The sequence below is a fragment of the Rhinopithecus roxellana genome, chromosome 9 (assembly GCF_007565055.1).
Source record: "Rhinopithecus roxellana isolate Shanxi Qingling chromosome 9, ASM756505v1, whole genome shotgun sequence".
In the NCBI taxonomy this organism is placed as follows: Eukaryota; Metazoa; Chordata; class Mammalia; order Primates; family Cercopithecidae; genus Rhinopithecus; species Rhinopithecus roxellana.
This window is the reverse complement of record NC_044557.1, coordinates 133,952,832-133,966,299: the sequence shown is the minus strand read 5'-3', so window position 1 is coordinate 133,966,299 and position 13,468 is coordinate 133,952,832. Positions and strand designations below refer to the sequence as shown.

Sequence of the window (13,468 nt, the reverse complement as noted above, 5' to 3'; positions counted from 1 at the left end):
AGTTATAAATGCCATTTTAAAAAATTTCATTTCTAATTGTTCACTGCTAGTCAATGGAAATACAGTTACGTTTTGCATATTGACCTTGCCATTAAGCATATGGATTTGCTAAATACACTCCATAAATTCTAATAGCTTTTTGCGGATTTCTAATCATTTTATATGTACCCAATCACGTAGTCTGCAAATAAAGAACATTTTGTTTCTTCCTTTTGAAGCAATGTCATTGTTTCATTTTTTGGCCTTAGTGCACTGGCTAAGACAGGTGCAACTCTAAGGTTGAGTAATGTGGTATAGCAATTATCCTTCCTTTATTCTTAATCTTAGGGAAAGCATTCAATCTTTCATCATTAAGTATCTTGTTATGTAGATTTTATATAGATGCCTATTATCAGGTTAAGTTCCTTTCTATTTACAGTTTGCTGATAATTTTTAAAATCATACATGGTGCTGAATATAATGCATTTTGTGCATCTATTAAGATGATCATATAATATTTCTCTTTTATTCTGTTTGGTGAATTATATTGATTTATGTCTGAATGCCAAAACAATCTTGCATTCCTGAGATAAGCCTCACCTGGTCATTGCATGTTATCTTTTTATATATTGCTGGACTTGATTTGCTAATATTTTAGTAGGGATTCTTGCTTCTCTGTTCCTAGGGTGTATTGCTCTGTAGTGTTCTTGTAATATTGCTGATTTGATAACATGAGTTGGGAAGTAGTCCCTGCTTCTCTGTTTTCTTTTTCTTTCTTTTTTTCTTTCTGAGACAGGGTCTCACTTTGTTCCCCCAGCCAGCTGGAGAGCAGTGGCATGATCTCAGCTCACTGCAGCCTCGACTTCCCGGGTTCATGTGATCCTCCCACCTCAGCCTCCTGAGTAGCTGGGACTACAGATGGTCACCACCATGGCTGGCTAATTTTTTTTTTTCTTTGAGATGGAGTCTCACTCTGTTTCCTAGGCTGGAATGCAGTGGCATGATCTCGGCTCATTGCAACCTCTGCCTCTTGGGTTCAAGAGATTCTCCTGCCTCAGCCTCCCAAGTAGCTGGGATGACAGGCATATGCCACCACGCCTGACTAATTTTGTATTTTTAGTGGAGACAGGGTTTCTCCATGTTGGTCAGACTGGTCTCGAACTCCTGACCTCAGGTGACCTTCCTGCCTTGGCCTCCCAAAGTGTTGGGATTACAGGCATGAGCCCTGGCTAATTTTTGTATTTTTTTTGTAGAGATGGGGTCTCACCACATTGCCCAGGCTGAGTTTTGAACTCCTGAGCTCAAGAGATCTGCTCACCTTGGCCTCCTGAAGTGCTAGGATTACAGGTGTGAGCCACTGCACCTGGCCTTGCTTTTCTGTTTTCTGAAAGAGTTTGTGTAAGATTAGTATCATTTCTTTCCTAATTTTATGATAAAATGCATCAGTGAGGTCATCTGGTCTTGGAGTTCTCTTTGTGGAAATATTTTTATTTGTGAAATATGATGCATTTAATAGATACAGAGCTATTCAGACTTTCTGTTTCTTATGTCAGTTTTGGTATTTATGTCTTGCAAGGAATATGTTTTTAACTAAGTTGCCAACTTTATGGCATAAAGTTCTTTACAACATTCCCTTCTTGTCCTTTTAACTGTAGTGACATATTTTTCATTTCTGATATTGTTAATTTGTGTTTTCTCTGTTTTCTTGAACAGCCTAGATAGAAGTTTATTAATTTTATTAATATTTGCAAAGAACCAGCTTTTGGCATCATTGATTTTTTTCTAATGGTTGCCTATATTTCCATTTCATTGATTTCTGCTGTTATTTTCATTATTTCCTTCTTTCCTTCCTTTTCATTTCCTTCCTTCAAATTTATTTTGAATTTAATTTGCATGTATTTTTCTTGCTGCTTGAGGTACAAGATGAGAGCATTGTTTTAATTTTTCTTCATCTTAAATTTATTATCATTATTGTTTGTATTTTTCCCTCATTCTTGTTGTCATTTTATAATTTTTCTTCTTTTCTACTATAAGCGTTCAAAGCTATAAATTTCCCTCTAAGCATTACTTTACTGTATCCCACAAATTTTCAAATGTTTTGTTTTCATTTTCATTCAGTTCAAGTATTTTCTAATTTTCTTTGTGATTTCTATGGACTTTGTTTCATTTCATACGGATTATGTTGATAATTTTGTTTTTTGAGACAAGGTCTCACTTGGTTGCCCAGGCTGGAGTGCAGTGTTGTGATCTCGGTCACTGTAGCCTCCACCTCCTGGGTTCAAACAATCCTCCCAACTCAGCCTCCTGAGTAGCTGGGGCTACAGGCATGCACCACCATGCCTGGCTAATTTTTGTATTTTTAGTGGAGACAGGGTTTTACCATGTTCCCAGGCTGGTCTTGAACTCCTGGGCTCAAAAATTCCACCTGCCTCAGTCTCCCAAAGTGATAGTATTACAGGCATGAACTACTGCACCCAGCTCTAAATATTCTAATTCCTATTTTAAGGTGGAATGTTCTATAAGGGTAAATTAGATCAAGTTGGTTGGTTATGTTATACCTATCTTTTATATCATTACTGGTTTACTATCTGCTTGTTCTATCAACCAATGCAAGAGAAATGTTGAAATCTCTGTTATAATTATGAATTTGTCAATTTCTCCTTTTACTTCTGTGAATTTTTACTTCATGTAGTTTGTAATTCTGTTGCTAGGAGCATAACTTTGAGGATTGTTATGTTTCCTTAAAGAACTGGCACTTTTTATCATTATAAATTTTCCTTATGTATCTCTGGTAATATTTCTTGTCCTAGAATCTATTTTATTTTATATTAATGTAGCCATTTCATTTTTCATATTATTTGTGTTTGCAGTATATTTTTTCATAATTTTATTTTTAACTCACATATCTTTATATATAAAGTGTGTTTCTTCCAAAGAGTACTATTGGATTTTTTATTTTTTTTAAAGCATAAATAACAAGACCCAGGCTTGTCTCGAACTCCTGGGCTCAAGTGATCCTCCCACCCTGGCCTCTTAAAGTGCTGACATTACACGTGTCACCAAGCCCAGCTAAGATTGGATTAAAAAAAAATCTGGTCCTACTATCTCTGCCTTTTAATTGAACTATTTAAATTATTTACATTAATATAATTATTAATATTAATATTAACATATAATTACTGATATTGGCTGAGTTTAAGACTACTGTCTTGCTATTTGTCTTATCTGTTCTTTATTTCCTTTTACTTTTCCTGTCCCCTACTTTTTTTTGGCATTGGAGTTTCTCTTAATTATTGGCTTACTAGTTGTAAAAATCTTTGACTGTATTTTAGTGGTTGCTTCAGGGTTTAAAACAATCATTTTTAAATTTGCACAGGCTACTATCAAATAGCATGATACTACTTCACGTGTAATGTAAGAACTTGACAACAATATACCACTATTTTCTCCATTCCTGTCATTTGTGCTATTGTTACTGTTTATTTTCCTTTTACATGTCATAAACCCCATGCTATATAGTTATTATTTATTTTGCCTTCATTTTATTGCTTGTGTGGTTGCACACATCAGTGATCCCAGCTACAGTGAGGCTGTGGCAGAAGGTTCACTTAAGCCTAGGAAATTTAGGCTGCAGTGAGCTGCGATCACACTACTGCACTACAGACTGGCCAACAGAGTAAGACCCTGTCAAAAAAAAAAAATTATCTCAGGTTTTATTTTTCTTCATTTTGCCTTCATTTTTTTGAAGGATGGTTTCACTGGATATATAATTCTAAGTTGACAAGGGTGTTTTTTTTTTAGCATTTTCAATATGTTTCATGATCTTCTGGCTTGTATTGCTTTTGACAAGAAGCTTGTAATAATTCTTATCTTTCTATGTACATAAAATATCTTTTAAATGTCTTTTCTTCTGGTAGCTTTTAAGATGTACATATACATATTTTTTTACATGGAGTTTTGCTCTTGTCGCCCAGGCTGGAGTGCAATGGCGCAATCTCGGCTCACTGCAAACTCTGCCTCCTGGGTTCAAGCGACTCTCCTGCCTCAGCCTCCCAAGTAGCTGGGACTATAGGCATGAGCCACTACACCTGGCTAATTTTGTATTTTTAGTAGAGACAGGGTTTCACCATGTTGGCCAGGCTAGTCACAAATTCCTGACCTTGAGTCATCCGCCCGCCTTGGCCTCCCAAAGTGCCAGGATTACAGGCATGAGCCACTGTGCCTGGCTGCTTTTAAGATATTCTTATTATCATTGGTTGTTTAGCAATTTTACTGTAGTGTACTTTGGTGTAATTTTCTTTGGGATTTTCCTGTTTGGGTTTTGTTGAGCTTCATGGATCAGGGATTAAAATTTTCATCAAATTTGGTGATTTTGGGGTCACTTTTTTTGTTGTTGTTCTGTGTTTGTTTGCTTGTTTGTTTTGTTTTGAGATAGGGGCTCGCTCTGTTGCCCCCGTTTTTTGTTTGTTTGTTTTTTTTTTTTCAGTGTTTTTTCTTTCCATGCTTTACTTTGGACAGTTCTAATGCTATGTCTTTAAGTTCACTGATCTTTTCTTGCACAACGGCTAATCTACTTTTAATCTTATCCAATGAATTTTTTATTTTAGAAATATTTTTAGTCGGGCTTGGTGGCTCACGCCTGTAATCCCAGCACTTTGGGAGGCCGAGATGGGCGGATCACAAGGTCAGGAGATCGAGACCATCCTGGCTAACACGGTGAAACCCCGTCTCTACTAAAAAAAAATACAAAAAACTAGCCGGGCGAGGTGGCGGGTGCCTATAGTCCCAGCAACTCGGGAGGCTGAGGCAGGAGAATGGCGTGAACCCAAAAGGCGGAGCTTGCAGTGAGCTGAGATCCGGCCACTGCACTCCAGTTTGGGCAACAGAGCGAGACTCTGTCTCAAAAAAAAAAAAAATAAAAATAAAAAAATAAATAGGTAAATATTTTTTAGCTCTAGAAGTTATGTCTTCCCCACACTTTCCATTTCTCTTCCCTTTCTCTTCACAATTTCTTTAAATTTTGCAGTATATTTATAATTGCTTTTTTTTCTTTAAAGTCTTATCTCCTAATTCTATCCTTCATGTCATTTCTGGGTATTTTTTTTTTTTGTCACTGATTTTTCTCGGGTTATGATTTACATTTTCATTCTTCTTCTTCTTTTTTTTTTCCCCAGAAGATTACATCTGAAAGCAAGATTTTTTGTGGTTCTTGTTTGCTGTTCCTCTCCCTGCACTGTGGTCGATATTCATCTTGTTGTTGTTTTTTCTCTTAGGGACAACAGGCCTGTGCTGCCTATTGTCCAAGGTCTGAAAAAGTTGTTTCACATATTTTGTCTAGGTTTCTCTTTGTTTTTATGGAGGGCGATTCTGGTCCTGGTTACTACATCATGGCCCATTAGATTGTCTTTATAATTTAAAAACATATTTCTCCATTTTCCCCCTATTGCTGTGGTCCAAATGTGTCCCCCAAAGTTCATATGTTGAAACTTTTTCTTTCCCTGCCTTATTCTTCCTGGACATATATTGAAACTTAATTGCCAATGCAGTAGTATTAAGAGGTAGGCCTTTGGGGTCTGGCACGGTGGCTCATGCCTGTAATCCCAGCACTTTGGGAGGCTGAGGCAGGTGGATCACGAGGTCAGGAGATCGAGACCATCCTGGCTAACACGGTGAAACCCTGTCTCTACTAAAAATACAAAAAATTAGCCGGGCGTGGTAGCGGGCACCTGTAGTCCCAGCTACTTGGGAGGCTGAGGCAGGAGAATGGCGTGAACCCGGGAGGAGGAGCTTGCAGTGAGCCAAGATGGTGCCGCTGCACTCCAGCCTGGGTAACAGAGCAAGACTTCGTCTCAAAAAAAAAAAAAAGTAGGCCTTTAGGAAGTGACTCATTTATGAGGGCAGAGCCTTCGTGAATGGATGAGAACCTTATAAAAGGGTGATTTTGCTCCTTTCATCCCTCTGCTGTATGAGGACACATCCCCTCTGGATGCCCTAAGGCTCTATCTTGGAAGCAGAGAGCAGCCCTTGCCAGAAACCAACCTTTGGTGCCTTGATCTTAGGCTTCTCAGCCTCCAGAACTTTCAGAAGTAGGTTTCTGCTGATAAATTAATCAGTCTCAGGTATTTTGTTATAGCAGCACAAATGGACTAAGATACCTATTCTCTGATTCTGGTACTCTTATTAGTCATATCTTCTGAATTAATTCTGTAAGTTTCTTTTCTACTTGCTTATATTCAGTTCTTTTTGTTTGTTCTTTCTGGGAGACTGTCAATTTTATCATTTAAACTTATATTGAATATTTAATTTCTTCATCCTATTTTTAATTTCTAAGTGCTCTGTTATTCATGTTTCTTTTAAAAAATAGAATCTTGCTTTTATTTCAAGGTTATGGAATACTTTTCATTTCTCTTGGGAAATTATAGTGGGATTTTAAAGGATTGTTTTCCTGTTTCCACATGATTTATTTCTTTGGCATTCTTTCTTTTTGTTTCTGTTTCTCTCTCTTTGATCTTAGAGGCTCTTTTCAGAGGTCTCCTAATCCTGAGCTGCCTGTTTATTCATTAAAGTGAATGAGAGCTTTCTGTGAGAGGGCAAGGCTTGTTGACTGTCTCACTGTGGGGCAACTGGGCAGGCAGGTGGCATTTTCCCTCTGAAACTCTTAAATGTCAGGATTGGGAGATGTTTTGTCATGAGCTAGTCAGTTTCCCTAAAGAGGAATGAATTCACCAACTTTTGCCCAATGTTTTAAAGCCATGCAGGCAGGGTTTTGAGAGTAGAGCCTACTTGTATGCAAGAGAGGGAGAGAAATATTGGCTAACATTTCAGTGTTTAGTCTTTCATGAAGTCCACTCATTTTTTTTTTTTTTTTTTTTTTTTTTTTTTTTTTTTTTTTTTTTTTTAGCATTACCATTTACTGTGGTTTTTGACCCACAGACTCTGTGGTTCAACTTCTTCACAAATTAAACTTGTCCCCTGTAACTTTGTTGTTCAGGTATTCTATCCAGGTGTTCTTTAAACTCTCCTCTGCCCTCATGTTAACCATTCAACATCATTCAATGCAAGTGGCCACTCCCTCTTTCTTGAAACTCCTTTTTCTCTTCTTCTACATCACTGACTCCTGATGGAGTCTTCTAATTGATCTCTAAATACTGGAGTGTTTCTGTGATTGGTCTTGGCTTCATTTTTTTTTTTTTTTTCTGTCTCTATTGTCTTTCACCCCATGCCATGGCTTTTAAATATCATGTAAATGCTGTTCACTCTCAAACTTTCCAATTTTACTTCTCCCTTAAACTCCAGATGATTACTTGACATGTCCATTTCAGTATCCAACAGGCATTTCACAAGGTGGAATTTTTCTGTTTCTTCCTTATAAAGGCTACCACTGTCTTCCCGTTTCCTCACACAAAATTTAGGAGTCATCCTGATTCCTTCACTTCTTTTATGCCTACATCCTGCTCATCAACAAGTTATATGAATTCCACCTTAAAATATAACTCATTACTTCCAAACCCACCCACTCCTCTTCATCTCTAAGCAATCATCTTCTCTTATTTAACTTCTGCAGTAGTCTCCCAACTGATCTCTTTGCTGTGATTCTTGAAACGCATTCTTCATATAGCACATATAGCAGTAGAGAAATCTTTTTTTTTTTTTTTTTTTTTAATAATCCTTCAGTTGACAGAGGAAGGGAAGAAAAAGAAAACAATCCTTTCAGTGGCTTTCTATTATACTTACGATAAAGTAAAAATTTGTGATTATATCCTAAAATGACCTTTATGATCTGGCCTCTGTGCCTTCTTTTCTAATCTCATATTGTACTGTTGCCTCTTCATTCATTCAACAGTGTATTTACTGAGCACCTACAATGTATCAGTAACTAAGCTAGGCACTGGGTACCATACTACAGTGTTCCTTGGACACTCAAGCTTTCTTTGGCCTCAGAGCCTTTGCATCTACTTTCTCTAGTGCCTGGCACGTTCTTTCCCTAGCTCTTTGCATATCTTCTTTCTCATCCTTCAGATCTCAATGTAAATGTCATTTCTTCAGAGGCCTTTCGTATTAACCTGATCTAAAATATCCTCTGACTTCTCTTTTTCTGTTATCTTATTTAATTCCTTCATAGCACTTTTCAAAATCTTCTCTGCTTAGGTCTCTTCTCTTCTCTTTTCTTCTTTTTTTAAATTTTTTTTTTTTTTTTTTTTTTTTTTTGAGACAGGGTCTCACTCTATTACCCAGTCTGGAGTGCAGTGGATGGATCACAGTTCACTGTTTCACTGCAGTCTTGCACTTTGGGGCAAGGGATCCTGTCCTGGGCTCAAGCGATCCTCCCACCTCAGCCTCCTGAGTACCTGGGACTGAGTACTTAAGTTCAGGCACATGCCATCACACGAAGGGAATTGCTAATTTCTTTTTTAATTTTTTTTTTTTTTTTTTTTTTTTTTTTTTTTTTTTTGTAGAGAAAAGGTCTTCTTGTGTTGTCCAGGCTGGTTTTGAATTCCTGGCCTCAAGCAGTCCTCTCCTGCCTCGGCCTCCCGAAGTGCGGTGATTACAGGCATGAGCCACCATACCCGGCCTTGCTTATGTATTTTCTTACCATTTCCTCCCTTGTACCTCTGTAAAGTAAGCACCTTGAGGGTAGAGGCTTTTTTAAAAAAAAATTATATTTCTTTATTTTTAGACGGAGTCTCGCTCTGTGGCCCAGGCTGGAGTGCAATGGCGCAATCTCGGCTCACTGCAAGCTCTGCCTCCTGGGTTTACACCATTCTCCTGCCTCAGCCTCCTGAGTAGCTGGGACTACAGGTGCCAGCCACCACACCTGGCTAATTTTTTTGTATTTTTAGTAGAGACGGGGTTTTACCATGTTAGTCAGGATGGTCTCGATCTCCTGACCTCGTGATCCACCCACCTCGGCCTCCCAAAGTGCTGGGATTACAGGCGTGAGCCACTGTGCCTGGCCTTTTTTTTTTTTTTTTTTTTTTTTTTAAGAGACAGGGTTTCTCCATGTTGGCCAGGCTGGTCTCGAATCCCTAACCTCATGAACCACCTACCTCGGCCTCCCAAAGTGCTGGGATTACAGGCGTGAGCCACTGTGCCTGGCCTCTTTTTTTTTTTTTTTTTTTAAGAGACAGGGTTTCACCATGTTGGCCAGGCTGGTCTCGAACCCCTAACCTCATGAACCACCCACCTCGGCCTCCCAAAGTGCTGGGATTACGGGCGTGAGCCACTGTGCCTGGCCTCTTTTTTTTTTTTTTTTAAAGAGATCGGGTTTCACCATGTTGGCCAGGCTGGTCTCGAACCCCTAACCTCATGATCCACCCACCTCGGCCTCCCAAAGTGCAAGGATTACAGGCGTGAGCCACTGTGCCTGGCTGAGGGTAGAGACTTTGTCTTATTTATCATGTATCTCCAGTATCTAAGATGTGTTTTTCCAAGGGCCTAGAATAGTGCCTGGAACATGAAATATAATATAGTAGTTCCCCCCACCCCCTTATTCAGTTGCCCTCAGTCAACTGTCGTCCAAAAATATTTAATGGAAAATCCCAGAAAAAATAATTTGTAAGTTTTAAAATGGATGCTCTTTTTTTCACTCTGTCACCCAGGCTGGAGTGCAGTGGCACAATCCTAGTTTACTGCAACCTCTGGCTCTGGGTTCAAGCAATTCTCCTGCCTCAGCCTCTTGAGTAGCTGGGATTACAGGTGTGCGCCACCACTTGGGGCAAATTATTGTATAGGGTTTCACCATGTCAGCCAGGGTGATCTTAAACTCCTGGCCTCAAGTGATCGGCCTGCCTCGGCCTTCCAAAGTGCTGGGATTACAGGCATCAGCCACCTAGCCCAGCTGAGTACAATGGATGCTGTTCTGAGTATCATGATGAAATCTTGCACTGGCCTGTTTGTCCTGCCTGGGCCATGAATTATTCCTTTGTCCAGCATTTCCAAACTATACATGCTACCAACCCATTAGTCACTTAGGTTATCATATCTACTGTGTGGTTATTGTAGTGCTTGTTTGTTCAAGCAACCCTTATTTCGCTTGCCCCAAAGTGCAAGAGCAGTGATGCTGACATTGTAACCTCTCCTTTTTTTTTTTTTTTAAAGACAGAGTCTTACTCTGTCACCCAGGCTGGAGTGCAGTGGCACCATCTCGACTCACTGCAACCTTTGCCTCCAAGGTTCAAGCGATTCTCCTGCCTCAGCCTCCCGAGTAGATGGGACTACAGGCACCGCCACCATGCATGGCTAATTTTTTGTATTTTTAGTAGAGATGGGGTTTCACCGTGTTAGCCAGGATCGTCTCAATCTCCTGATTGAGTGCTGGGATTACAGGTATGAGCCACCGCACCCAGCCTCCATTTATTATTACTGTTGTTAATCTCTTAATATGCCTAATTTATAAATTAAACTTTATCAAAGATATGTAAATTTAGGAAAAACTAATATGTATAGCATTCAGTACTACCCATGGTTTCAGGCATCCACTGAGGGTCTTAGAATGTAGCCTTCACATATAAGTTGGGACTACTGTAAATATTTTTTTTTTTTTTTGAGACGGAGTCTCGCTCTGTCGCCCGGGCTGGAGTGCAGTGGCTGGATCTCAGCTCACTGCAAGCTCCGCCTCCTGGGTTTACGCCATTCGCCATTCTCCTGCCTCAGCCTCCTAAGTAGCTGGGACTAGAGGCGCCCGCCACCTCACCCGGCTAGTTTTTTGTATTTTTTAGTACAGACGGGGTTTCACCGTGTTAGCCAGGATGGTCTCGATCTCCTGACCTCATGATCCACCCGTCTCGGCCTCCCAAAGTGCTAGGATTACAGGCTTGAGCCACCGCGCCCGGCCTGTAAATATTTTTTAATAGATTAACTTGATGGGGAGGTTCAGGAAAAGCTACATAGGGGAGATAATATGGAGTTCAGTCTTTTACTTGATGGGGAGGTTCAGGAAAAGCTACATAGGGGAGATAATATGGAGTTCAGTCTTTAATAGACTAACTTGATGGGGAAGGTTCAGGAAAAGCTACATAGGGGAGATAATATGGAGTTCAGTCTTTTACTTGATGGGGAGGTTCAGGAAAAGCTACATAGGGGAGATAATATGGAGTTCAGTCTTTAATAGACTAACTTGATGGGGAAGGTTCAGGAAAAGCTACATAGGGGAGATAATATGGAGTTCAGTCTTTAATAGACTAACTTGATGGGGAAGTTCAGGAAAAGCTACATAGGGGAGATAATATGGAGTTCAGTCTTTAATAGATTAACCTGATGGAGAGGTTCAGGAAAAGCTACATAGGGGAGATAATATGGAGTTCAGTCTTTAATAGATTAACTTGATGGGGAAGTTCAGGAAAAGCTACATAGGGGAGATAATGTGGAGTTCAGTCTTTAATAGATTAACTTGATGGGGAGGTTCAGGAAAAGCTACATAGGGGAGATAATATGGAGTTCAGTCTTTAAAGAGGATTTGGGTCAGGCGCAGTGGCTCACGCCTGTAATCCTAGCACTTTGGGAGGCTGGGGCAGGTAGATCACCTGAGGTTAGGAGTTCGAGACCAGCCTGGCCAACATGGCAAAACCCCATCTCTACTATAAATACAAAACTTAGCTGGACGTGGTGGCACATGCCTGTAATCCCAGCTACTCGAGAGGCTGAGGCAGGAGAATCTCTTGAACCAAGGTGGTGAAGGTGGCAGTGAGCCAAGATCACACCACTGCACTTCAGCCTGGATGACAGAGCGAGACTCTGTCTCAAAAAAAAAAAAAAAAAAAAAAAAAAAAAAAAAAAAAAAAAAGAGGATTTAGATGTTGGTCATTAGATAGAATAATCAGCAATAATGAAGGTATTTATTTTGGCTGCACATTTATTCTGGGTATGCATTATTAACATGGTCTAAGAGTAATCATGTAGGCAAAACAGCTTTGTCTTAATGTCATGCAGAAAAACCTCCTTTGGGATCATTTAGAGGCTAGAAGTTTTGCCCTGTTATCAAACTCCCCTTTCTCTGTTTGGAGTTAAAAAGCATAATAGAATAACTCTTTAAAAGTAATGGCCATTACCAGGCTGGGTGCAGTGGCTCACGCCTAGAATCCCAGCACTTTGGGAGGCTGAGGCGGGCAGATCACTTGAGCTCAGGAGTTCGAGACCAGCCTGGCCAACATGGTGAAACCCTGTCTCTACTAAAATACAAAAATAAGCCAGGCATGGTGGTGCACATCTGTAATCCCAGTTATGCAGGAGGCTGAGGCAGGAGAATGACTTGAACCTGGGAGGTGGAGGTTTCAATGACCCAAGATCACGCCACTGCACTCCAGCCTGGGCAACAGAGTAAGACTCCGTCTCAAAAAATAAAATAAAGGGCCGGGTGCAGTGGCTCACACCTGTAATCCCAGCACTTTGGGAGGCTGAGGTGGGCGAATCCCCTGAGGTCGGGAGTTCAAGACCAACCTGGCTAACCTGGTGAAATCCCGTCTCTACTGAAAATATAAAAATTAGCTGGGTGTGGTGGCAGTCACCTGTAATCCCAGATACTCAGGAGGCTGAGGCAGGAGAATCACTTGAATCTGGGAGGCAGAGGTTGCAGTGATTCGAGATCTCACCATTGCACTCCAGTCTGGGCGACAGAGACTCCGTCTCAAAATAAAAAGAAAAAAATAAAATAAAATGTAAAATATATTTTAATTCAGAATTTATCCCATGAATGTCTTACATTTTTCACATTGTAAGTTGAAACAACTAACTGAGTTGTGCTTCCTAAGGTCTTCTTATTTTAAACATTCACCCTGATTATTCAATGGCATTTTAGATATTTTGAGGAATTCATTTGTGCTAGAATACATATATTTATTTTCATAATTATCTATTGCTTATAGCAGCTTTGGGATGAACCAGGTAATAGATCTGAATTTGGAAACAAGGTCGATGTAACATTTTTAGGGTCACCAAATGGCTGTGTGGAAGTAGTTCTGAAACAAAAGCTGTTTTGGGAGAAAGAAGCTCATTCTTCTTCCTGTGGTTCGTATGTCAAGAAATTATACCACAGCTCATTGCATTGCCAAACTAGAAACTTTAAGGTCATAGCAATGGCTCAACTCGTGGATGACTGTTTTGAGGAAGCCTTCTATAGCCCTAAGCTGAGTTAGGGCTATCACAATACTTATAAAAACAGTATCATATTGTAGTCTCATTACTGGTTGATTGGTCGACCTTGTTTTCAAATTCTTGAAAATCAAGACCATATATTCCTTCCTTTGTTCTACGCTGAGTAGTATTAGTGCCTGACAAATATGTAGATGGCCAATACATATTTGATTAAATGAATAATTGAATGAATATGGCATGATATGATATAACATGACATTAATATAGCTGGTACAAATTAGAGTAAGTTCAGTCAGAATAATTTCAAGTACTTCCCCAAAAAGAAGTAGCCAAGAGAGAGTTCAGGTCTAGTCATAGTTACTAGAAACTCATTCATTGGGAGATCAGGCTTAAGGGGCAA

General features: G+C 39.7%; 1 protein-coding gene across 3 annotated transcripts in view; it reads right to left on the bottom strand.

Moving 5' to 3' along the window:
• Window positions 1–13,468, bottom strand: part of PPP1R42 (protein phosphatase 1 regulatory subunit 42) — a 63,758-nt gene that overhangs the window by 35,331 nt on the left and 14,959 nt on the right. The gene's annotated exons all lie outside the window — the stretch shown is intronic.